A 19,612-nucleotide genomic window follows, 5' to 3' on the forward strand; every position below is an offset into this window, starting at 1 on the left:
AAATAAATGCAGAGTGTACATAGTCTTACACTTTAAGACCCTCTGTAACACATTTCTAAACCAACAAAGGGTTGCATCAAACTACTGTATCTATCTGTACCTGCCTCGGCTGGCTGACCGTGCCCTTTAAAAGCCAGCTTGTCGCAAATGATGCCCAAAATTGAATCAATATGCTCGCGTGTTTATTTTGGCCATGGAGGAGGAAAAGAGATGATCATCATGATGATGATGATGAAGAAGAGTGGAATAAATGTATGATGGCCTTGGAGGTCTAACCAAATATTTCCCGCCCAGTGTGTTTCATCTCGCATCGCTACCCTTGGCTGCGTTCACCCCTCCTGTGGGTTTAGATTAACTCTGGGTGACTCCGGCTTAATATCGGATGGAGGTGGTTGCTAGGCGCGTGTGAACATACTATAGATTGTTATTTGATACAGTGAATTTTAGTTCCTGCTTCTTGTTTCATATTTCTCGTTTGGTTTGACTATATACATGTATGTACAGCCACCCAATGTTCAGCAGTGGTGAGTCAGGAAATTCTGTTTCACTTCTATGTACAAGTATGCACATGATAATAGTTGTGGAATAATAATTAAAAAGGAAGTCCTTGAAAACTATTAAGAGCTCTGGTTAAAAAAAAAAAAATGAAAACCATACATATAGACTCATGACAAAATAATTTTCCTTTTACAAAATATTTGATACAGTTTATGACATGTGAACAAATGAGTAATTTTTACAGTGAATTGACAATTATGGTATTCAGAATATGTAGTACCCCTCCCCTATAAAAAAAAAGAAGAAGTATGGTACGCTAATTGCATATCGCTACAAACATAGATGCCAAGGATAATGCTCGGATATGACTATGTCACTGTGTTCAATGTCTTAACCACATAATGTAGTTACACAAAATAATGTAATTCTTTTGGTTTGAATGTGGACATGCCTGAGAAGCACGCTCTCTCAAGGGTTTTCAACTTGTATCATGTTCAGATAGGACTATTTTACGTCCAATGTCTCCAAAAAAATAATGTGGTTTGGGAGGTGCGAAACGTAAACTTTGACACAACTGTTATTCTATGACACAAATGTGGACATGCCATGGGAAGCACGTACTCTCAAGGGCTTTCCAACTTGTATTATGTTCAATGTCTCTAAAAAATTGATGTGGTTTGGGAGGTGGGAAACGTAAACTTTAACGCAACTGTTATTCCATGACTCAAGTGTGGACATACCCAAGAAGCACGTTTCCCTGTCTCAAGGGTCTTCGTCTTGGATCTTGACCCCCCATCAGAATTAGCAGACATGAGGTATGTCCTCGTCAGCTCGAGATTGCCAATAATTCGCTATTTCTGATTTAGGAAATAAGCCTGAAGTTAAATCGCGTTTTCATCAGCTCGAGACTCGACCTCGAAACTCTAATTTCAAGCTCGTGCAATTAGCTTGAGATATTTTGCTCAGCGTTTACGCATAGTGTGAGTCTTTGGATTGGTGAAGACGCACCGGACAAACTAGCCGAATATATCTTGACCGAATATCCCGCTAATTGCAACTGCGGGCTGATGAGGACGCAAATTGGCTGGATAATTTGCGATCAGGAAAGCTAAAGTAGTTGGTTATTTGGCAATCTTGAGCTGATGAAGACAGGCCTAAGAACTATCCTTGGCTTGGGGAGGCTTGGAAGTTGTTTTTTCAGTAACCATAAACCAACCAAAGAGCAATATCATGAGCTAACTTGATAGAATATTGGTGGGCGGCCACAGAAGAGAGGATAGTCGTATTCGTTATGGGCTTGTTCAAACTGGCTGTTTTTCTCAAAATGCACACAGTTAAACAGTTGTGTTATACTTTTTCTAATGTTTCATCATCTTCATCTTTAGCTGAAAGTTCATTTATCAATATAAACTAACTTGATTGAATAATCTGATGTGTTAATAATAATGGTGCGTTTTTATTTCTCCGGTTCAGGATAAACAATCCAGAATACATTATAGCAATATTCTCTCAAAATACAATGCCCTGTTTACCAGAGCTGTAGATAAGCTTTATATCTCTACATCTCCATGAATGTTTACAATCAAACAGTTTCATGTTTGTAGCATTAAAGACCAACAAAAGGTTCAATTAATTTGATACTCTCAAAACTTTGCAGAGTTCTTATATCAACTAGATAACGATGTTATGAGGTAGACTAAAGAAGATGTTATGTACAGTATGTGAAAAGAGAATCATGCTTCCCAACACAAACTTGGTTAATCTGTATATCTCTGAGTTTTTACAATCAAACAGTTTCATGTTTGTAGCCTTACAGAGCAACAATGGACTCTATTTTGATGCTCAAACATTTTGCAAAGTTTATAATGCAACAAACGAACCGTATCGAACTGTATCGCGATTCACTATTCTCAAAGAACAAAGCTGTGTGAGAAAAGACGATTTCGTGCTACACAAAAGAAGCTTGTATGCACACAATGGAACATTTTCATGTTTGTTTTATACAATGTAGATGTAGGAGCCAAACATTGTGACAAAGGGCTCAATTTAAACGTTCAAGCAGATTGGCAGAGATGGCTTTGTGGGTGTTCTTTTTTCTCTTAATAAGTAGCTCTTGTTTAACTTGTTTTAGAGTGAACATTTTAACCCTGCATTCAATGTATCACGATAAATTGTGTAGCTATAAAAGAATAATGAAAGTTGTACAAAGAAACGTTGTAAAAAGTTTGAGCAACGTTTTAAACAAAACATCAAAGAATAAGCAGCCTGCTCTAGTCTAAACGTCCTATCGTACTAAAATCGTATAACTGGGCGGGGCTTATTGTCGGCGCGCTTTGATGATTGGCCAGCTGTTACGTCAGTTGACCATCTTCAAAATTTATTTCTTTAATGCCATGTTGTTTTCTAGTCTTTATGCTCCTTTTCGCTGTACGATGATTCTTTATACAACGTTTCTTAAAACAAGTGTCGTGTGTATATCTTTTAGTCTGAACGGGCTTCTAGACAGTATAGAGATACATAGGTAGTAGCATAAGGAGAATAGTTTGCACGCGCACACAAAAGTTGCTATCATCTGACTGCAATATTGAACCAGTTGAATGTTGGTTTTATAACGTTGCAAACAAAGGATATGGTCCTGGGGTTTCTCTCATGTGTGTTGGTGGCAAATATTTGTGGTTTGGTAGAAAAAACTTATCTCTTGCGATTGTAGTAATCAGAAACCAGAGGGGGAGGAGGGATTTGATGAAAGATCATGACATTTTGTGATACATTACAAATGTGATATGGGGTTTTACGATGTGCCTTTTGCATTGCAGGTAAAATGTTGCAAAAGTGGCAAAATTTCATCTTCTTTTAAACCTTTGTAACAGACTCAGGTGTGATCACAATGGGAATATTCTGCAATTCTAAAATCACTATGTATTTCAATATGATTGTTGTTGTTGTTTTTTTTTTTTTTTGGGGGGGATTTAAATTCTTGACACATTAATTTTATCCCCCACACCAAAAGGGGCTCATGTATCGACTGACAGACCCCCCCCCCCCACCCCACATAAAAAAGATATATTCATATAATAATGATAACAATTATAGTAAGTATTTATTTGCATGCCACTGTGCTGTTTTTTTCACCACTCCCCATATATTACTGGTACAAGTGGTGAACATTATTTATAGCACAAACCAAAGGAACATACTGCATGTACATGTAAATGCCTCTTAGCGTGCATGAATCCTCCCTCATCTTGTAGTTTCTTGTTTGCTTACTAACTAGAGTGATCTCTTCTGCAAATGTACATGAAATGACTAAGGGATGTTTGCTCAGTACTCATGAAGGTGTTTAGAGGAATGGGAAAGACATTAGGTTCTCAGGAGAGTACGTCAACGATAAGTTTAGCTTGTGGCTTTAAACATTGATGTCATTTTGTAGTTAGGGACCATGTGGGTTTTTTCCTGTCTTGAAGTTGTTCAGATGAATAGGGAAGACAGTAGTAAAGTTCACATATGAGTCCATAAACGTTAAGTTTAGCTCCTGGTTTTTAAATTTGACGTTTGCAAATGCAGTAGTTCCGGATGTCTCTGATTAGTAAGATTCAAAAATGAATAGAATTCCATGAGTGCAGGTCTGGATTTCAGTCCATGCATGCTCCTTCAAATAATTTATAAGGGTTAAAACAAAAAAACCTCCCCTACCTGTCCCCCTCCCCTCCCCCCTCCCCTCCCCTCTCCTCCCTCCCCCCTCCCCTCCCCCCTCCCCTCCCCTCCCTCCCTCCCCCTCCCCTCCTCTCCTTCCCCCTCCCCTCCCTCTACCCTCCTTCTCCCCCCTCCCCTCCCCTCCCCTCCCCCACCATCACACCCTATTATACTCTCTTTTTTTGTTATAAATGTTTAAAGAACTTCGCATATTGCTACATGTACATGTGAGAATAGCCCTTTAAAGCGGGACTGCACTACTTGTAGCTACTTGCGCCCTCTATATAAAAAACAATGCCTGATTGGTGACCATTGCTCCCCCATGATCCTCTTTATCTTATGTTAACTGAGAGCTGATTTTATGAGATAACCACCTGTCCAGTGACCTTGCAGGGTCACCAAATTCCTCCTATAAACTAGTACAGATAAGCTTTAAAGAAAAAATCCCAAAGACAAATTTAGGAGTGTTGACATTATCGGATGCGTACAAGCATGAACCTAATGCTACAAGGAAGGCCTGTATTATAGATGGCAGCAATGGCAGTAGTGACCTTCTTGCAGGCAGCCAATGATGCACCCTCACAAATCAACAAAATCATCCTTGTGTCTCTCTTAGCCTTCAAAATATTCTATTTCAAAAGCCAGCTGAGGTCAACTAAAACTCGCTTATTATTTTACATCTATCCAGTTTCTAACCATCCTGCTACTGATTCATAAAAAGATGAAAAGTGAAGAAGAAAAAAAAATCTTTGAACATGGGTGATCTTCTTCAATAGCCTTCAAAATATTCTACTTCCCAAGCCAGCTGGGGTCAACATAAACTGAGCTTTTTATCTTACTTGTATCCAGTTACTAGCCATCCTGCTACTGATTTATAAAAAGCTGAAAAGTGAAGAAGAAAAAAAAAAATATTTGAACATGGGTGATCTTCTTCAATAGCCTCCGGACATCATCATCATCATCATCTCATCTTCATCAACATCCAAAAAGAATTGGGATGAGAAAAGGAAGGAGCAAGACAAAAATTTCATGGAAGAAACCTAATCCAGGCGCCATTCATAATTTGACCGCTAAATACACAGACACGAAGTGGAGCTCCTATGGGGTGCTTGCCCATAGTCATATTAGAGCTTGGGAAATAGTGTTGTTTTAAGAGCAGGATATGATCGCATTAGATGCAAAGAGGTTGTGAACTTGGCTCGTTCACTTTGAAATGATCTTGAATAGTCACTACTTCTTGGCTAAGTCTCACTTTAAAGGTAAAGACCAGTTATGGTCATGCGATTGCATTGTGAAAGAAACGTTGTGGAATCGATCAGAAAAGGTTGATTATCTAGCATCTAGCATCTGCAAGGTTCTGGAATCATCAAAATGATAAGAAATTTGGCCCATTCTTCGTAAAGTTACAAGCACTATACACAGAAAGATGTATAAGGGACTACCCTATATCTCTCACAGACCATGAGAGAAACAAATTTACCAAATATATGATTTAGTAGGCGGTTTCCCGGCAAATTTTTTATCATCATGTATTAGTCAAAACATATTCTTTCACATGATTGGTAATGAGAGCTTCCATTTCATTTTTTGAAATTGGGGCGTTTCCAATACTGGTCTTTACCTTTAAATTCCATTGTGTGTTTATATGTACAGTACATGTACACATGGACCTTATCTTTGAGCATTGCCGATTAAACTGCAATGTTTGTATACTCTGTAGCATACACTGTGTGGGAAACTGTATATCACATACCATTCATGCGCATAGGAATCTATTGAGCGTAAAATTTGTTTTTGTACGGGGTAGCTTTATTTTTTATTTTTTTATTGTACTATGACTTATGAGCAGTAATGACAGTTCATTTTAAAATGTTTCAATAATTGGAATTAGTTTATTCTTTGAGTAGAGTAGTGAAAGAATTGAACATGGTAGATTTTGAGATTGATTTACGTATTCATGATTCCTCCCAAGTAAATGAATCATTGGACTCGTTAAGTTGTATGGTCCAAATTTGATAGTCTGGAACCAACTTTGTATATACTGCGTGTCTATATACTAGACTCTGTACAGGGTAGTCATACGAGATGGAGAAAGGGGGAGTGCTAAGGTGCTGAAGATGCAACTATTTTCTCCATGAATTAAGGTTCTAATGACACGAGACAGTTGTTTAATTGTCGAGGTCCATTCTCCTGGCCCAAGGGTGTCTCAGGACTCCGGTTCTAAGAGCAGAAAGCCTCACTGAGCCTGTCTTCATCAGCTTGAGTTAGCTAAATAACCTGCTATTTTAACTATCCCAATCTCAAATTAGCCAATTAATTTGCATTTTCATCAGCCCGCAGTTGCAATTAGCGGGATATTTGGTCGAGAAAATATCCAGAGAAATATTGTATTTGTTTCCGAAATATCCCGCCATTTGGGAAATAGCGGGCTAATTGCGTCCATCCGAGCTAGTTTGTGTATGTGTATAGGTCTGGGGATGACGCAATCCCGAGCTTCGGGATAATATCCAGAGTCTGAAAATAGCAGGTTATGTGGCAAACTTGAGCTGATGAGGACAGGCCTATCATCCTACCTTAAAACAATCCCAAGAGGAGTACGTAATATAGTGTGAAATCAATCAGAGACTCTTTCACAGTGACTGAATCATGCATCATTTTATCCCCCAAGATAATGATAGAATGAAAACAATTTCTACAAATATATCAAACAATTAGATTTGTGTAATCAGAGCAGTATACTGTCAACTTTGAACTGTGAACTGTTGCCATATTGTAACATGTTAAAATGCGATCTGCGAAAGCCAGGGTAATTATAGCACTGTGTACTAGCAGGTATATACCTTGAGCACCCACTTGGATAGATACTGGTATGTGAGCAATGTAGCTCCTGTTGTTGTTGCTGTTGTTGTTGTTGCTGTTGTTTACATTGTTTTTGCTGTTGTTGACATTGTTTTTGTTGTTGTTTAATTGTTATTACGTTTCCTGTTGCTCTCTCTGTTATGGATTTTTAGTATGGATTGAACTTTGAAGATGTCTTAATCATTCTAATTTTCTTGTTTTGTATTTCATAGGAATCTGGAGGGACAAGTTTTAACAAACTGAGATCAGCTCACTCCATGCAGCTTTGAGCAGAAGCGATTTCTTTTAATCAAAGGTAAGTGACTTTTCCTAATTCTAGTCAGTCTTTTGGGAAGCAGAATAAAGGATTGGTCAATGGCCATATTCATAAATCAAAGATAATAGTGAAATCGGTCTCTGACGAAAAGGTATAAGCCTACAATCCAATGAAATCAGTGCTGAAAGCCACTAATTATATTTTCAGTGAGCACCATACATTTTCCACATATATGTTTTTTCCGTTATCGTTATTGCAACCTTGCTATTTGTTTCAGATACCATCTGTTTGGAGCCAGAAGGATATTAAGTCTGTGTAATACATATATTTTTTTTAGTATTAGTTATTTTTTTTTTTTTTACGAGTTAACGCCTTCTGGTTCCAAACAGACAATATGCACTTGTCTATTTCTCTTATTCATGGTATGAATTTAGATGATGGTACCTTTAGTTTAATAATCACCTACCGTAATTAACGGTGTATTAACCGCACCTTTTTGCCGCCGAAAAAAATTCAAAGTCAGTTGTGCGGTTTATACACGGTACACCAAAAAGTTTTGATTTATGCCCCTTCACCTGGCGCTATTCCTGGCAATGTCTCCCAGCTCAGTAATCGGTGTGTTGACTCACCACTTGGAAACTAGAACAACACTCAAATTTGTCTGTCATCTTGGTTTGAAAGTAATCTTTCTGATAGATTTCAATATGTAGTTTATAATAATAATTCCTCCAATTTTTCTTCTATTATACGGCGTACCACAAGGTTCTATCCTAGGTCCTCTACTGTTTTTTAAGTCGGCAAAAAAAAAGTTTTGGTATTGAAAATAAAATTGTGTATATAGCAAGAAGCCAAGAATGTATTAAATCAACCTCCAAAACATAACAGATAATGAGTATGAAGAAAATAGTCTTCACCATGCGTTCTGTTTTTGTTTTGAGAATGTATGTAAATTTGCAACAAGTCATTTTTTTAGAAGTAATATTTAAAGCTCATATTTTGAATAAAGAATATGGAACCCTGACATACAAAATAGTTGTTAGAGGTTCGTGCAAATTGCTTGTTGAAGTTAAAAGGAGCCAATATCATTTTTTTCCTTCATAGAATGATCGATTGAGATGATAAACTCCCCTTATTTCAGAACTTTTGTATAACCATGGTTCTTTTGAACTCTTACAAACTGCCTATTTAGATAATACACTACATAAACATCTGTTTGAGATGCATATCTCGAATCTCGACCTGGGAAATAATGCACTAAACACAATTGGAGCTTGAGTCAGTCAGTCAGTCAACCCGACGGCATTATATATTCAGCCGACTTGCAACTGTATTTGTAAAGAAATGTTGAAAAGCCAATTGTGTTCTCCAGTTTGATAAAAACTGCTGAATCGTGTCGCATAAAATCTGTATCATGGACTAAAGACGTTGCTCAAATGTGTGTTTCTCTACACGATATTTCGCTATACAACATTTCTTCAAAAGAAGTTCAGACTCAGGAAAATATTATTTAAAGGGAGATGCTTGTCAGTTTCCATGTGCAGTAGGTCATTATTGATCGCTGACACCAGACTTTGTGGAAATACCATTAATGGGTGTACAAGTCTCACACACAGCGAAACCGTAGTCCTATCAAGAAATACCCCCTGGTCTCATGGAGAGTCTTCGGTGAGGGAAATGCACCGGTAAGATAGTGACTTTTCTGTATGGGGCGATTGGTGGAAAATGCAGAGCATTACATAAGGCTTGTTGGTCATGAACTGAAGGCTTAAATCCTGGTGATTGACAATTAACACCTATTATTGGGTAAATCCCGAATGGTGTTGAATTCTAAAAAGAGAGCCCACTGTTATGTCTTCAATATCGCATGGCTATCTGATTATCATATAGTGATATAGCCAATCCTAACAAATGGTCTGAACACGGATTAAATACAGAAACATCACTTGAGCGAATCCATGCAGTCGATCACAGATTTTGATTCAAGCCTTTCAAATATTGTAATTATGTATCCAGGCATAGCCTAGCTTTGTCATCTTTTCTGGTCCGTTTCTTTTATCATTGAATCCTTGGGCACTCAAACGAAGCTTATATTGCAGGTGAAAATAGTGTGCAGTAATGCCTTGAAGTTTATCATGCAGTAGAAATATCATTTGGAATGACCACATATTTTTAGTTCTGTTAATAGTAGAATTGCATGCCAGAGAAACAGCTATAAGGTAATCTTTATTTTTAATTATTTATCGTGCAGATATAAGTTATGTGGACGAACACAAATATACAATCCTAAAAATCTGTTTTGCTATACAGTGGTTCATTTGTTGATAGACATATTGCCATATGATGTTCACAAAAGAAGAATATTAACATATCACACAAGAAATAAAGTTTTCTGTGTGTGGGAGTTTTTCTTTTTTCCATGTCACTCATTTCAGTTCTCATCCATCTGGTTCCTTCTCCTTTCACTCGATCTGTCTTTCCTCTCACTTATAATTTTAAAAGCCTCTTGTCTCTAAGAATAGCTTTTAGTGAGACAAGTGAAATTACAAGTATCTTAGTTTTAGACTTAAAGCTGAATGCTTCTCCAAGAACTACATAATAACAAAATTGGGGGTAGGGGATACCCGTTCCACATTTGCAAATGAAACAGCATTCCGGATGTACATCGTTCAGAAGTTTTGTCCTTGATCTTTGTTAAAATTAGCAAGGCAATACTATAATAATACAAAAATATTCTGGTATTGCGCTGATCAATTGGGCAAAAAGAATTTCTGTTTCGGTTTAATAAAATTTGGAGTGGACTATTAGGCTATTATTATTATTATTATTATTATTATCTGATCTGCATATCGGTAGTATTTCCTTTAAAAGGGCAGAATTTACTGTTTGTGACTTTCGACAGGGAGCCGGCACATATGAACGGGGCTAAATTAGAGAGACTCCTGCGTGCGGTAAATGAAAAACTCGAACTTGATTCAAATGTGTATTCATTATCGCAAAGTGGTAGAAAATTCTGTGAATACTTGGGGCCTTGGTTGGTCATGAAACTCGGAATGAATCATCCATCTACACCGTATGAATTGTAGCTCATAGATCAATTTAGTTTGACATCTCCTAAATGGCATATTCCTCTGAAATGACATTTCGCAGACCCATACAAAGCTAATGTGTTTTCTCTCTTGGCTAAAGATATACGGTGAAAATAATGAACAGTGGGTGTATGAGTCACGGTGAGATACCTACTGTCTGGTATATTTCGCTCTTCGTTTCAATTTTTCATCTCTTTCTTTTGTTCGCCACCATAATCATTATCATCTCCCCACCCCTCCCCGCCACTTTGCAATTAAATTAAATCTCTTTGTCATTCCAATGCCTTTACATGATTGCACCATTAGTAATTGAGACAACCTAGATTATTCATCCTTTTCCTTTGGCCACTTGTCTGCGTTACTTTATATGTTTCCTTATCTATCTCTGTTTCTTTCTTTTTCTATCAGTTTCTATTTGATTGTTGTATATCTGTTTCTATTTCTACCTTTATCTTTCTTTCTCTCATAAAGATTGACCCTGCCCCTTCTAATCTCGCCATCACCGCGTTGACATTCAGTCTTCTACTCTTCATACTAGAATCTAGTCTATCTCTGTTCATTAGGCAGCAGTTACATACATATAAACATAGAAAACTCTCTACTGCCTTGTAGTTTTGTCATACTACAGCAAATTTGTAAAGAATCATGAACATTCTTCTATAAGTATAATCTATGACTGTACAAATAGTATTTCACATTTGGTGCGCTTTCAGGTTTGACCCTGCTCCTATTTATTCCCATTATCCTGGATTTTCAGAATCCATATTGTAAGACCTTTGTTCAATATGCAGGAAATGGCAAAGACCAAAGAATTGCAGACTTACTAATTCGCCACTGCCTCATAAATGTAGTAATACTACAGCAATTTTATAAAATTGTATTCATTCTTCTGCAATCCATGACTTGACAAACGATATCCCTCATTGCAATTGTCCCGTTGTCAGGGTCGACCCTGCTTCTCTTTCTGTCCACTTTCGATCCGACCAAACCTTGTACCCTCTTCTATATTCATCTCTTTGTCTATATTAAAAATTCATATCTTAGAACCCTTGTCAGTCTTTGTGCAAAGTGCAGCAAATGAAATTGACGAAATGGCAGTATATGTTACATTTTTTGAATACCTGCTTCATACGACAGCAATTTTATTTTTGAAATTGTCTACATTCTTCTGCAATCCATGACATCACAAACATTATCCCTCATTGCAATTGTTATCCAAACTGCCGAGGAATTTATGCATGTTGCAACACTGATGCTTGTAGAGAATCCATTGAGGACGCCATGCGCAGATTGCAAAGAGTACACAAATAACATCATGTGGGATCATGCGCAAATATTGAAATTTCCAGCTTTTATTTGGCATCAGCAGTGTCTATTTGCGGGATCACTTAATGTATTTGCCACATTGATTCAACTTGACCCTGACTCTTGTGTCTTATGTTTTCAAGACAAGTTTTCTCGGTCCCAGGGTCTTTTCAGGTGGCACGTTTCATAATCCTTTGTGTTTCCTGGTGATAGGCGATAGTCTTGAGATGCAGACACCGTACAAAGGATTGTCGTATAAAGCGTAAGGGGCGGACTGACTGCTAAAATTAATATTGTATTTATCTAAGAAGGCAGTTGTCATGACAGCTGGTTTAGCATCGGTGTGCCCTCATGATCAGACAAGTACGGTGCCATGACTGTTTATCGAGTGTTCATTTGAAATGATAATAATAATAGTAGTGGGTTCTTGTATAGCGCTCATGTCAGTCAAATTTGTCCCTCCTGGCGCTCCCAATTATTACCCTGGCTTTATAACGTTTAGTTATATACAAACTACGTTTCTCTGTATGACGTTCAGACCGGAATGAAAGGGAATTACTTTGATAAAAAAAATTGTAAAGCTATATGATTCTGTATAGCGATGAATTCTTTAAGTACGAACTGTTTTCAAGACAAGTTTCTTGGTCCGGGGTCTTTTCAGTCACGTGTTCAATAATCCAATGTTTCCTAGTGACATGCAATATTCTTGAGACACAGACATGATTGTGAAATTGTTTCCCTCAGAAAAAAATTGCTCCATTGATATATTACCAGCCTGTTTCGACTGTTCTGACTAGGTTGAATACAGTTTTACTTTTAGTGCAGATGATAATCTATGTAATTTGTAAAAAATAAAAGAATTAGTTAGGCTTTTTTTTTAGGTATAAACTTATTTGACCTTGGATAAAAGCATGTTTATATAACATTATGCATCATATACACTTGAAGAAAAGGTTGAAAAATATTATGGTCATCTTTTATCAGTAGAAGTATTTTATTTATATGTTTATTCATTTGTTCATTCATTGCTTTAATTTATCTATTTATAAGCCTATAGTTTACTTTAAGTTTTACTAGTTTTTACATGTTTTCACTATTGGCACATTTGATAACTTGCATTTCTTTTTCTAGATACAAGAATTAGTCAAATCGTTTTAACAGGTATGAACTCATTTGACCCTGATAAAAGGATGTATCATATCCGCATGAAGGAAAGCTGTAGAATCAATCAAATCCAACATTCCCTGGAACATTTCCATATCTTTGTTCAAACAAGTGTCTACATGTAGAAGTATTAAAGGCCCACAAGACCAGCGATAGGCCATGAAACAGACAACCCATAAGACTGACAGTCCATAAGGTTGACAGTGTCGGTCCGACAGGTCTACGAAAAAGTCGTCGGGGGGTTCACGAGGCCGACATGTCGGTCTTGCCAGCCTTGTGACAACTTTTTGTTGAGTTTATGAGACCGAGATTATCTGTCTTGTGGGCTGTGAAACTCATTGGCTGCATTGACTGTTGGTCTCGTTGTCTGTTGGTCCTGCCTTTTGGTCTCGAGGGGGTTTCATTAATTCTACCAGGATGTCCTGAAAGATAAAAACCGAAGAAATATATCATGATGCAGGGTTTGACACCGACAGGAAGCCAGTACATATATTGACCCCAAAGTTTTTAATTCCAGACCCCCCCCCCCCCCAAACAAAATAAATGAATAAATGAAGTTGGTGTGTAAGTGAGCCTCCCCCCCCCCCCCCCCCCCCCCCCCCCCCCCGTGAAAGAAAAAATGTTTGTGTGTAGCAGTGTTATAGTGGAATAGATAGTATAGACAGGTTTATTGCCATCTGACATCTGAATGTTAATGTTTTAGTTCATTAATGTACAGTAATCAGATATTGACATATCCTGTCTAAAGGCTGTTTGATTATTTGTGATTTTAATGATAACAAAAGCAGTTATTCAAAAGAAAAAGAATGATTTGCCCCTAAACTGCTACAAGTCTTATAATGAAATAAAGATAACTTTCTTTGTATGTGCATCTTAAATTGATGAATATGATAATTCAGCTTTTGAAAACAACTGCAAAAGAATGGAAAGTTATTAATCAATTTGTATCTTTGTACATCCCCACATCATGACTTTAATACATAGTATGAATCGCCAGACTAGCTATATTATTTTCACGTTGACCTTTTGTTGCTTTTTCTGTGCATGATCAATATGTTTCTGTGCCTTTTGATTGATTCTGTTGTCATATCACATATATCCCCGGCCGCCACAACTCCATTTTGTATTCCATCCCCGAAACAACACTTCATAAAATCCAATATTGAATGTCACATATGGAGTGTCAGTTTGTAAAGAGTCAGAGAGGAAATAATTGAGGAAAAAAATGAGAGAGCTTTAGCCTCCTCCGTATGGCGAATATATTTTCTTTTGTACGTGCTGTCAGTGTAACTTGTAGTCAACCGATTTAATAACCAAGCTGTCATTCATGTACAGTAGGTACTAGGTACTTTAAAAAAATGGTCCACAAATCGTGTTGGATAACCCCAAAGTACAAGTACACTGTGTAAAGGAAAAATTGGGGATAAATTCCTGAAAAGGAGTCCCTGATCCGAATTCTTGCTACACATATTCTACAAACATCTGGTGTTTTTGCAAATTTTTGATGATTTATCGAGTTTTGATGGTATAAATTAGGCTAAGTTGACAAGAAGTGGCATGCGAGAATAATGTGCCAGGTACATAACGTACTGTTTGACTTGTTAAAGATGCCCATATGTTGAAAGTGAGAGAGACATGTGCATCTACTTTGGCCCCATTTTCCATCTACATGTATGTAGTCGATAATTAAAGGTAAAGACCAGTTATGGTCATGCGATTGCATTGTGAAAGAAACGTTGTGGAATCGATCAGAAAAGGTTGATCATCTAGCATCTAGCATCTGCAAGGTTCTGGAATCATCAAAATGATAAGAAATTTGGCCCATTCTTCGTAAAGTTACAAGCACTATACACAGAAAGATGTATATGGGACTACCCTATATCTCTCACAGACCATGAGAGAAACAAATTTACCAAATATATGGATTAGTAGGCAATTTCCTGGCAAATTTGTAATCATCATGTATTAGTCAAAACATATTCTTTTACATGATTGGTAATGAGAGCTTCCATTTCATTTTTTGAAATTGGGGCATTCCCAATACTGGTCTTTACCTTTAAAGATGGGCAACACACTTTGAGGTATTGTTGTTAATATCAGCTACCGGTAATCATTATGTTTTTTGTTCAAATCAAAAGAATTTTTCAGTTAATTCAATACCGAGAGGTAGTGTTAATGTTAATTTACATTGGTACGCATTTAATAGAATGCAGGGTATTGTATAAGCCTCTCATGGTATCTAGAGACTGGATGTGTCAGAGAAAATGTCTGACTTTTAGGCCAAGTTTCTTCTCCTTCTGAGCAAAGAAAAGTTAATTCGGATCAGTAGTATGAATAATTTATTCTTTTTCTGCCATTATTTTATTTCCCAGTCTTTCTTTTTTTTAAATAGTATTAATAATGAAGGATCAAAATGCAAATCTTAATCTCTAGATTTTGTTGATCCCAATTTATCAGTAGGAAGAAAAATAATGTTACCTGGAAGTTAGGCTATTGAGTAATTCAATTTTGTATTCTGTCCTATTACAGTTAACCCCCATAAATGCAATATCCAATATCGAAAGTGATTTGTGGTCCCCTAGCATTGACGATCAGCAGCAAGAGATATTCTCTTTTCATTTCAGAGATACCATATATCCTACCGCAGCAAGGCATTTATAATGGGGGCATTCACACTGCAAGCAAAAACAAACATTTTTTTTCTTCTCATAAAGTCAGGAGTTGCTAGGCGACTATTAAACCTTGAACATGACGGAGAACCCATCTCTGGAGAATTTTTTTTATAACGCTGGAAACAACACCAGTTTTTGCTGTGTAAATGCTGGCTCTCAAAGCACCAGTAAATTAGTCCTCTTTTTTTTTGCCACGTGACTCTTCTCGCTACTGTGTTAACACATGCAGAGCATCAACAATCGGGAATGTGCACAACTGACAAAATACACCAGAATATAATAGGAATATACAGCACTGACATATATTTGTATCGGTTTTTCCAGTATCATAAATGGTAGTTTGAATTAGTTTTTTCTGTAGTGTAAATGGGTCTTATATTAATACATATTGACTATTATCCAGTGAATAGATCTTTCAATAATAAATAAAGAGCGATATTCGTGGCTCACCCTTTCTTCAAATTATTCCCTCTCGTGGAGGGCTTATGTATTTTGTTGATTGAATTGGTTTGCCGCAGAATAGAGGCCTTTGGTTTTTGGTCACAATTGTCCCCGGCTGCCATCTTGCTTTTGATCAAAGTATTCTGGTTATAAAGAGATACCGCTGATACAATTGTGTATTGATTCAATTGCTTTTTTATGAACAAAGAACCAATTAAATGCAGTTCAGGTACAATTGATTCAATTGCTTTTGTTTTGAACAAAGATCCAATTAAATGCAGTTCAGGTTCAATCAAGTTTGAAATTGCATTTTACTTTTTTTTTATGGTAAAACTTTTGTTTTAGTTTACAGATGTAGATAACAATGTTCCTAACTGATGAAACTGATAAACTGAACTGTAATATGCAGTTTCATTTTTGCAAGGAGCCCTTTTGTTTTCTGCCAGAGAAATGTATTCATTACATTCTATATTGTACACAAATTTGTCAATTATTATATTTTAGTTGCTGTACAGGCTGTTGTAAGCATTCTGTTGAAATTGACAGGCATTTCCCTTTTATCCCCCCCCCCCCCAAAAAAAACACTGTCAATGAAAACAAAATGTGTTGATATACTCATAACTGCAGTACTTTCAAATGTATGTACATTTATCCTGCCAAATATATTTCATCCCCTCAAATGTACCCCTTCACACTCTATCCACTTTTACCAACCTGCTCCCCCCCCCCCTCCTCCCCCTCCCCTATCGTGTCCACCCCCTCCCCTCCTCCCCATTCTCTTTCTCACAACCATCATTCCACAACCAACCCTGGTTTCTCTAAACATGACTGACACAGAAATCATGGAGGCAATTAATCTCTCATCATCTTTCAATATTACTTGGGTATGTTTCTTCAGCTTGGCATTGTATTTGATTTTGCTTTGCCATCTGCGACCATTTTCAAGCTGAGACTTTCATGGGAAAACAAAAAATCTGTCTCTCATTTCTTCTTCTTCTCTCTCTCTCTCTCTCTCTCTCTCTCTCTCTCTCTCTCTCTCTCCCTGTCCCGTCCCTCACTCCCTGTCCCTCCCACTCTCTCTTTCTTCCTCCCTCCTTCATTATCTGTGTCCCTTGATGTAAAGGCATTTCTTCAAAAAATTCTGAGAGGAATTCAAAATTTTATTGAGCCTTTCATCTTTTTTTTCTCTTCTGAAAATGTCACGAGTGACTGTACTATGTTCGTTATGTTAATAACCACTGTTTGTTTTCATTCAAAGCTATTAGTAAAATTATATTTTAATGACTGTTTAGACAAATATCGTCCTTGTTTTCACGAAGTGACGGTAGTGAGGAAAATCGTAACGCAAAGTGAATGCATTTTTTTCACTACCGTCACTTCGTGAAAACAGCGACGATATGACTGTACATGTATTAGAGATTATTCTGAAGATGACCATTCATTAAGTTACTCTTGAAGGCAAATAACATCATTAGCAGTAACAAATATGATTTAAAATAAAAGATGTTTGGTAAGTTACAAAATTGAAGAAGTTTTAGTATGTCTGTATTTGTTGCTAAAAACAAAGATTACAAATGATTTTTTATTCAAAGTCTATATACCATGAATGGTTATAATCCTGATTATAATCCTGTGTATGTATAGTTTGTATACCTGTCAAATAAGTGTCATTAGGCCTGTCCTCATCAGCTCGAGATTGCCAAATAGTCCGCTATTTCTGATTTGGGAAATAATCCAGAAGTTACAAATCCTATCTTCATCAGCTGGAGACTTGACCTTGAAACTCGAGCTTGAGATATTTTGCTCAGCGTTCGCGCATAATGTGAGTCTTCGGGCTGGTGACGACGCACCGGAAAAATAGCGGGATATTTTGTAAACTAGCCCAAGATATCTTGGGATGATTATCTCGACCAAATATCCCGCTAATTGCAACTTCGGGCTGATGAAAACACAAATTAATGGGATAATTTGCGATCGGGATAGTTCAAATAGCGGGATATTTGGCAATCTCAAGCTGATGAAGACAGGCCTAGTGAATCTTTCAATAAAAAGACATTTTCCCTTGCGATGGCTCGATCAATGGAATATCATAAGATGATTGAGCTGACCACCCCTCATCCAAACTGACTCAACGATGGCAAGGTCAGATATCTTGACCATCTCGGGAGATGCAAGTGTTAATTTTTCACGGAAAATAATTGAACATGGGGGTCATCTTTCATCTGGATGCCCCCAAGATATAGAATGCGGTGCAATACCCTTAGGTTTAAAGAGAAAGTTGTGCTTTGTGAAAAGGGAATATATTTTGTGAGCGTTCTTATTCTTTCTATGTGAGTTTGGAAGAATTATATCTAGTGAAAATGTCCCCTTAAATATTTGCTCGTGAAATGCCCTCATATAAAAATATGGCAAGATGTGCCTGAAATGTTGGGAAACTTTCATGTTACATTCTTGTGTTGTCCCATATACCCATTTCTGTGTGCAGTGCAAAAAGGGCATGTGATTTTCAGCAAGAATAATTGAGTCAATTTCTATTCATTTTGATCATTCCAAAACCTCACAGTATACATGATCCACTCGCACTGTATTACCGGTAATAGCATGACCAATGCCCAATTTTCTCTTGAAACGTAACCACGCTCTTGATTGAGACAATTCTGAAAGTGTGCTTGCCCACGATCTGAGGGCTCTCCGCGTAGATATGCATAACCACAGCCCAGATATATCTTCACCGCATCAATCACAATAAAAACAAAATTGTCAAAATCGTGGTGCCTTCGGGCATCCCCGGTCTCGATCCTTTTGTCTCTGTCAGTGGCTGGCGTTCCTTTGCTTCGCGGACGGAGTGAGTACTCGTCGTAGTAAGAGTAGCGCCGTTCAGATTTATGTGACAAGCTGCCTTCGTGTCTGGCTTGAAATTAGCCAGAAAATTGTGTGACGTTCTCCTCCTTGCGTAGCACGGAGAGATCATCTGCAGTCATCTAGTTCATTAGTGCTTCCATCTGCCTCGGCTAAACCCATGTTCAGACTACCTAACTTATCGTTTATAAGCTATAGCTATACAAGTGATTACCTTTTTTGAAGTGTAAAAATTGTTTTAAAGAGACGTTGTGTAACAGAATATTGTAAAGCAAAAATGCTTGTTCGACCATTGTTTTGAATGAAAACTCAAACAAAATCATGGTCCTGTTTTAGTCTGAATGTCATAATGTACACAAATTTAAAGGCCCACTGCACTACTTGTAGCTACTTGCGCCCTCTATATCACAAACAATGCCTAATCGGTGACCATTGGTCCCCCATGATCCTCTTTTTCTTATGTTAACTGAGAGCTGAGTTGATGAGATAACCATCTGTCCAGTGACCTTGCAGGGCAGTCTAATCCCTCCTGTAAACTACAGCAGATCAGCTTTAAACTGGGCGGGCTTTATCATAAGCGCTCACTAACGATTGGCCAACTGTTAAATGCCAATTGACCACTTCAAAATAAGTTTGATAATATGACATTTCTTTATTCTGTAACTGGGCAGGCCTTATCGTGAGCAAGCAGCAATGATTAGCGGCTGTCGAATGTCAATTTTCCTCTTAAAAACTAGTTTTAATAATTACGTTTTTTACACTTTGTTGTTTTCAGTCTG

General features: G+C 37.3%; 2 long non-coding RNA genes across 2 annotated transcripts in view; both read left to right on the forward strand.

Annotated features, from left to right (window-relative positions):
• The window catches only part of LOC115922724, a 52,721-nt gene extending 45,131 nt beyond the window's left edge, over nucleotides 1-7,590 (forward strand). The window contains exon 3 of the long non-coding RNA XR_004063579.1: nucleotides 7,263-7,590. This is a non-coding gene — a long non-coding RNA (uncharacterized LOC115922724). The remainder of the gene's footprint in view (nucleotides 1-7,262) is intronic.
• A 6,785-nt stretch (nucleotides 7,591-14,375) lies between these two features.
• LOC115922726 lies at nucleotides 14,376-16,544 on the forward strand. The gene is made up of 2 exons (XR_004063581.1): nucleotides 14,376-14,553; nucleotides 14,924-16,544. It is a non-coding gene; the product is annotated as an uncharacterized LOC115922726 (long non-coding RNA).
• Nucleotides 16,545-19,612: the final 3,068 nt, after the last annotated feature.

Source organism: Strongylocentrotus purpuratus, unplaced genomic scaffold (genome assembly GCF_000002235.5).
Source record: "Strongylocentrotus purpuratus isolate Spur 01 unplaced genomic scaffold, Spur_5.0 spur5_scaffold_12, whole genome shotgun sequence".
NCBI classification, from domain to species: domain Eukaryota; kingdom Metazoa; phylum Echinodermata; class Echinoidea; order Camarodonta; family Strongylocentrotidae; genus Strongylocentrotus; species Strongylocentrotus purpuratus.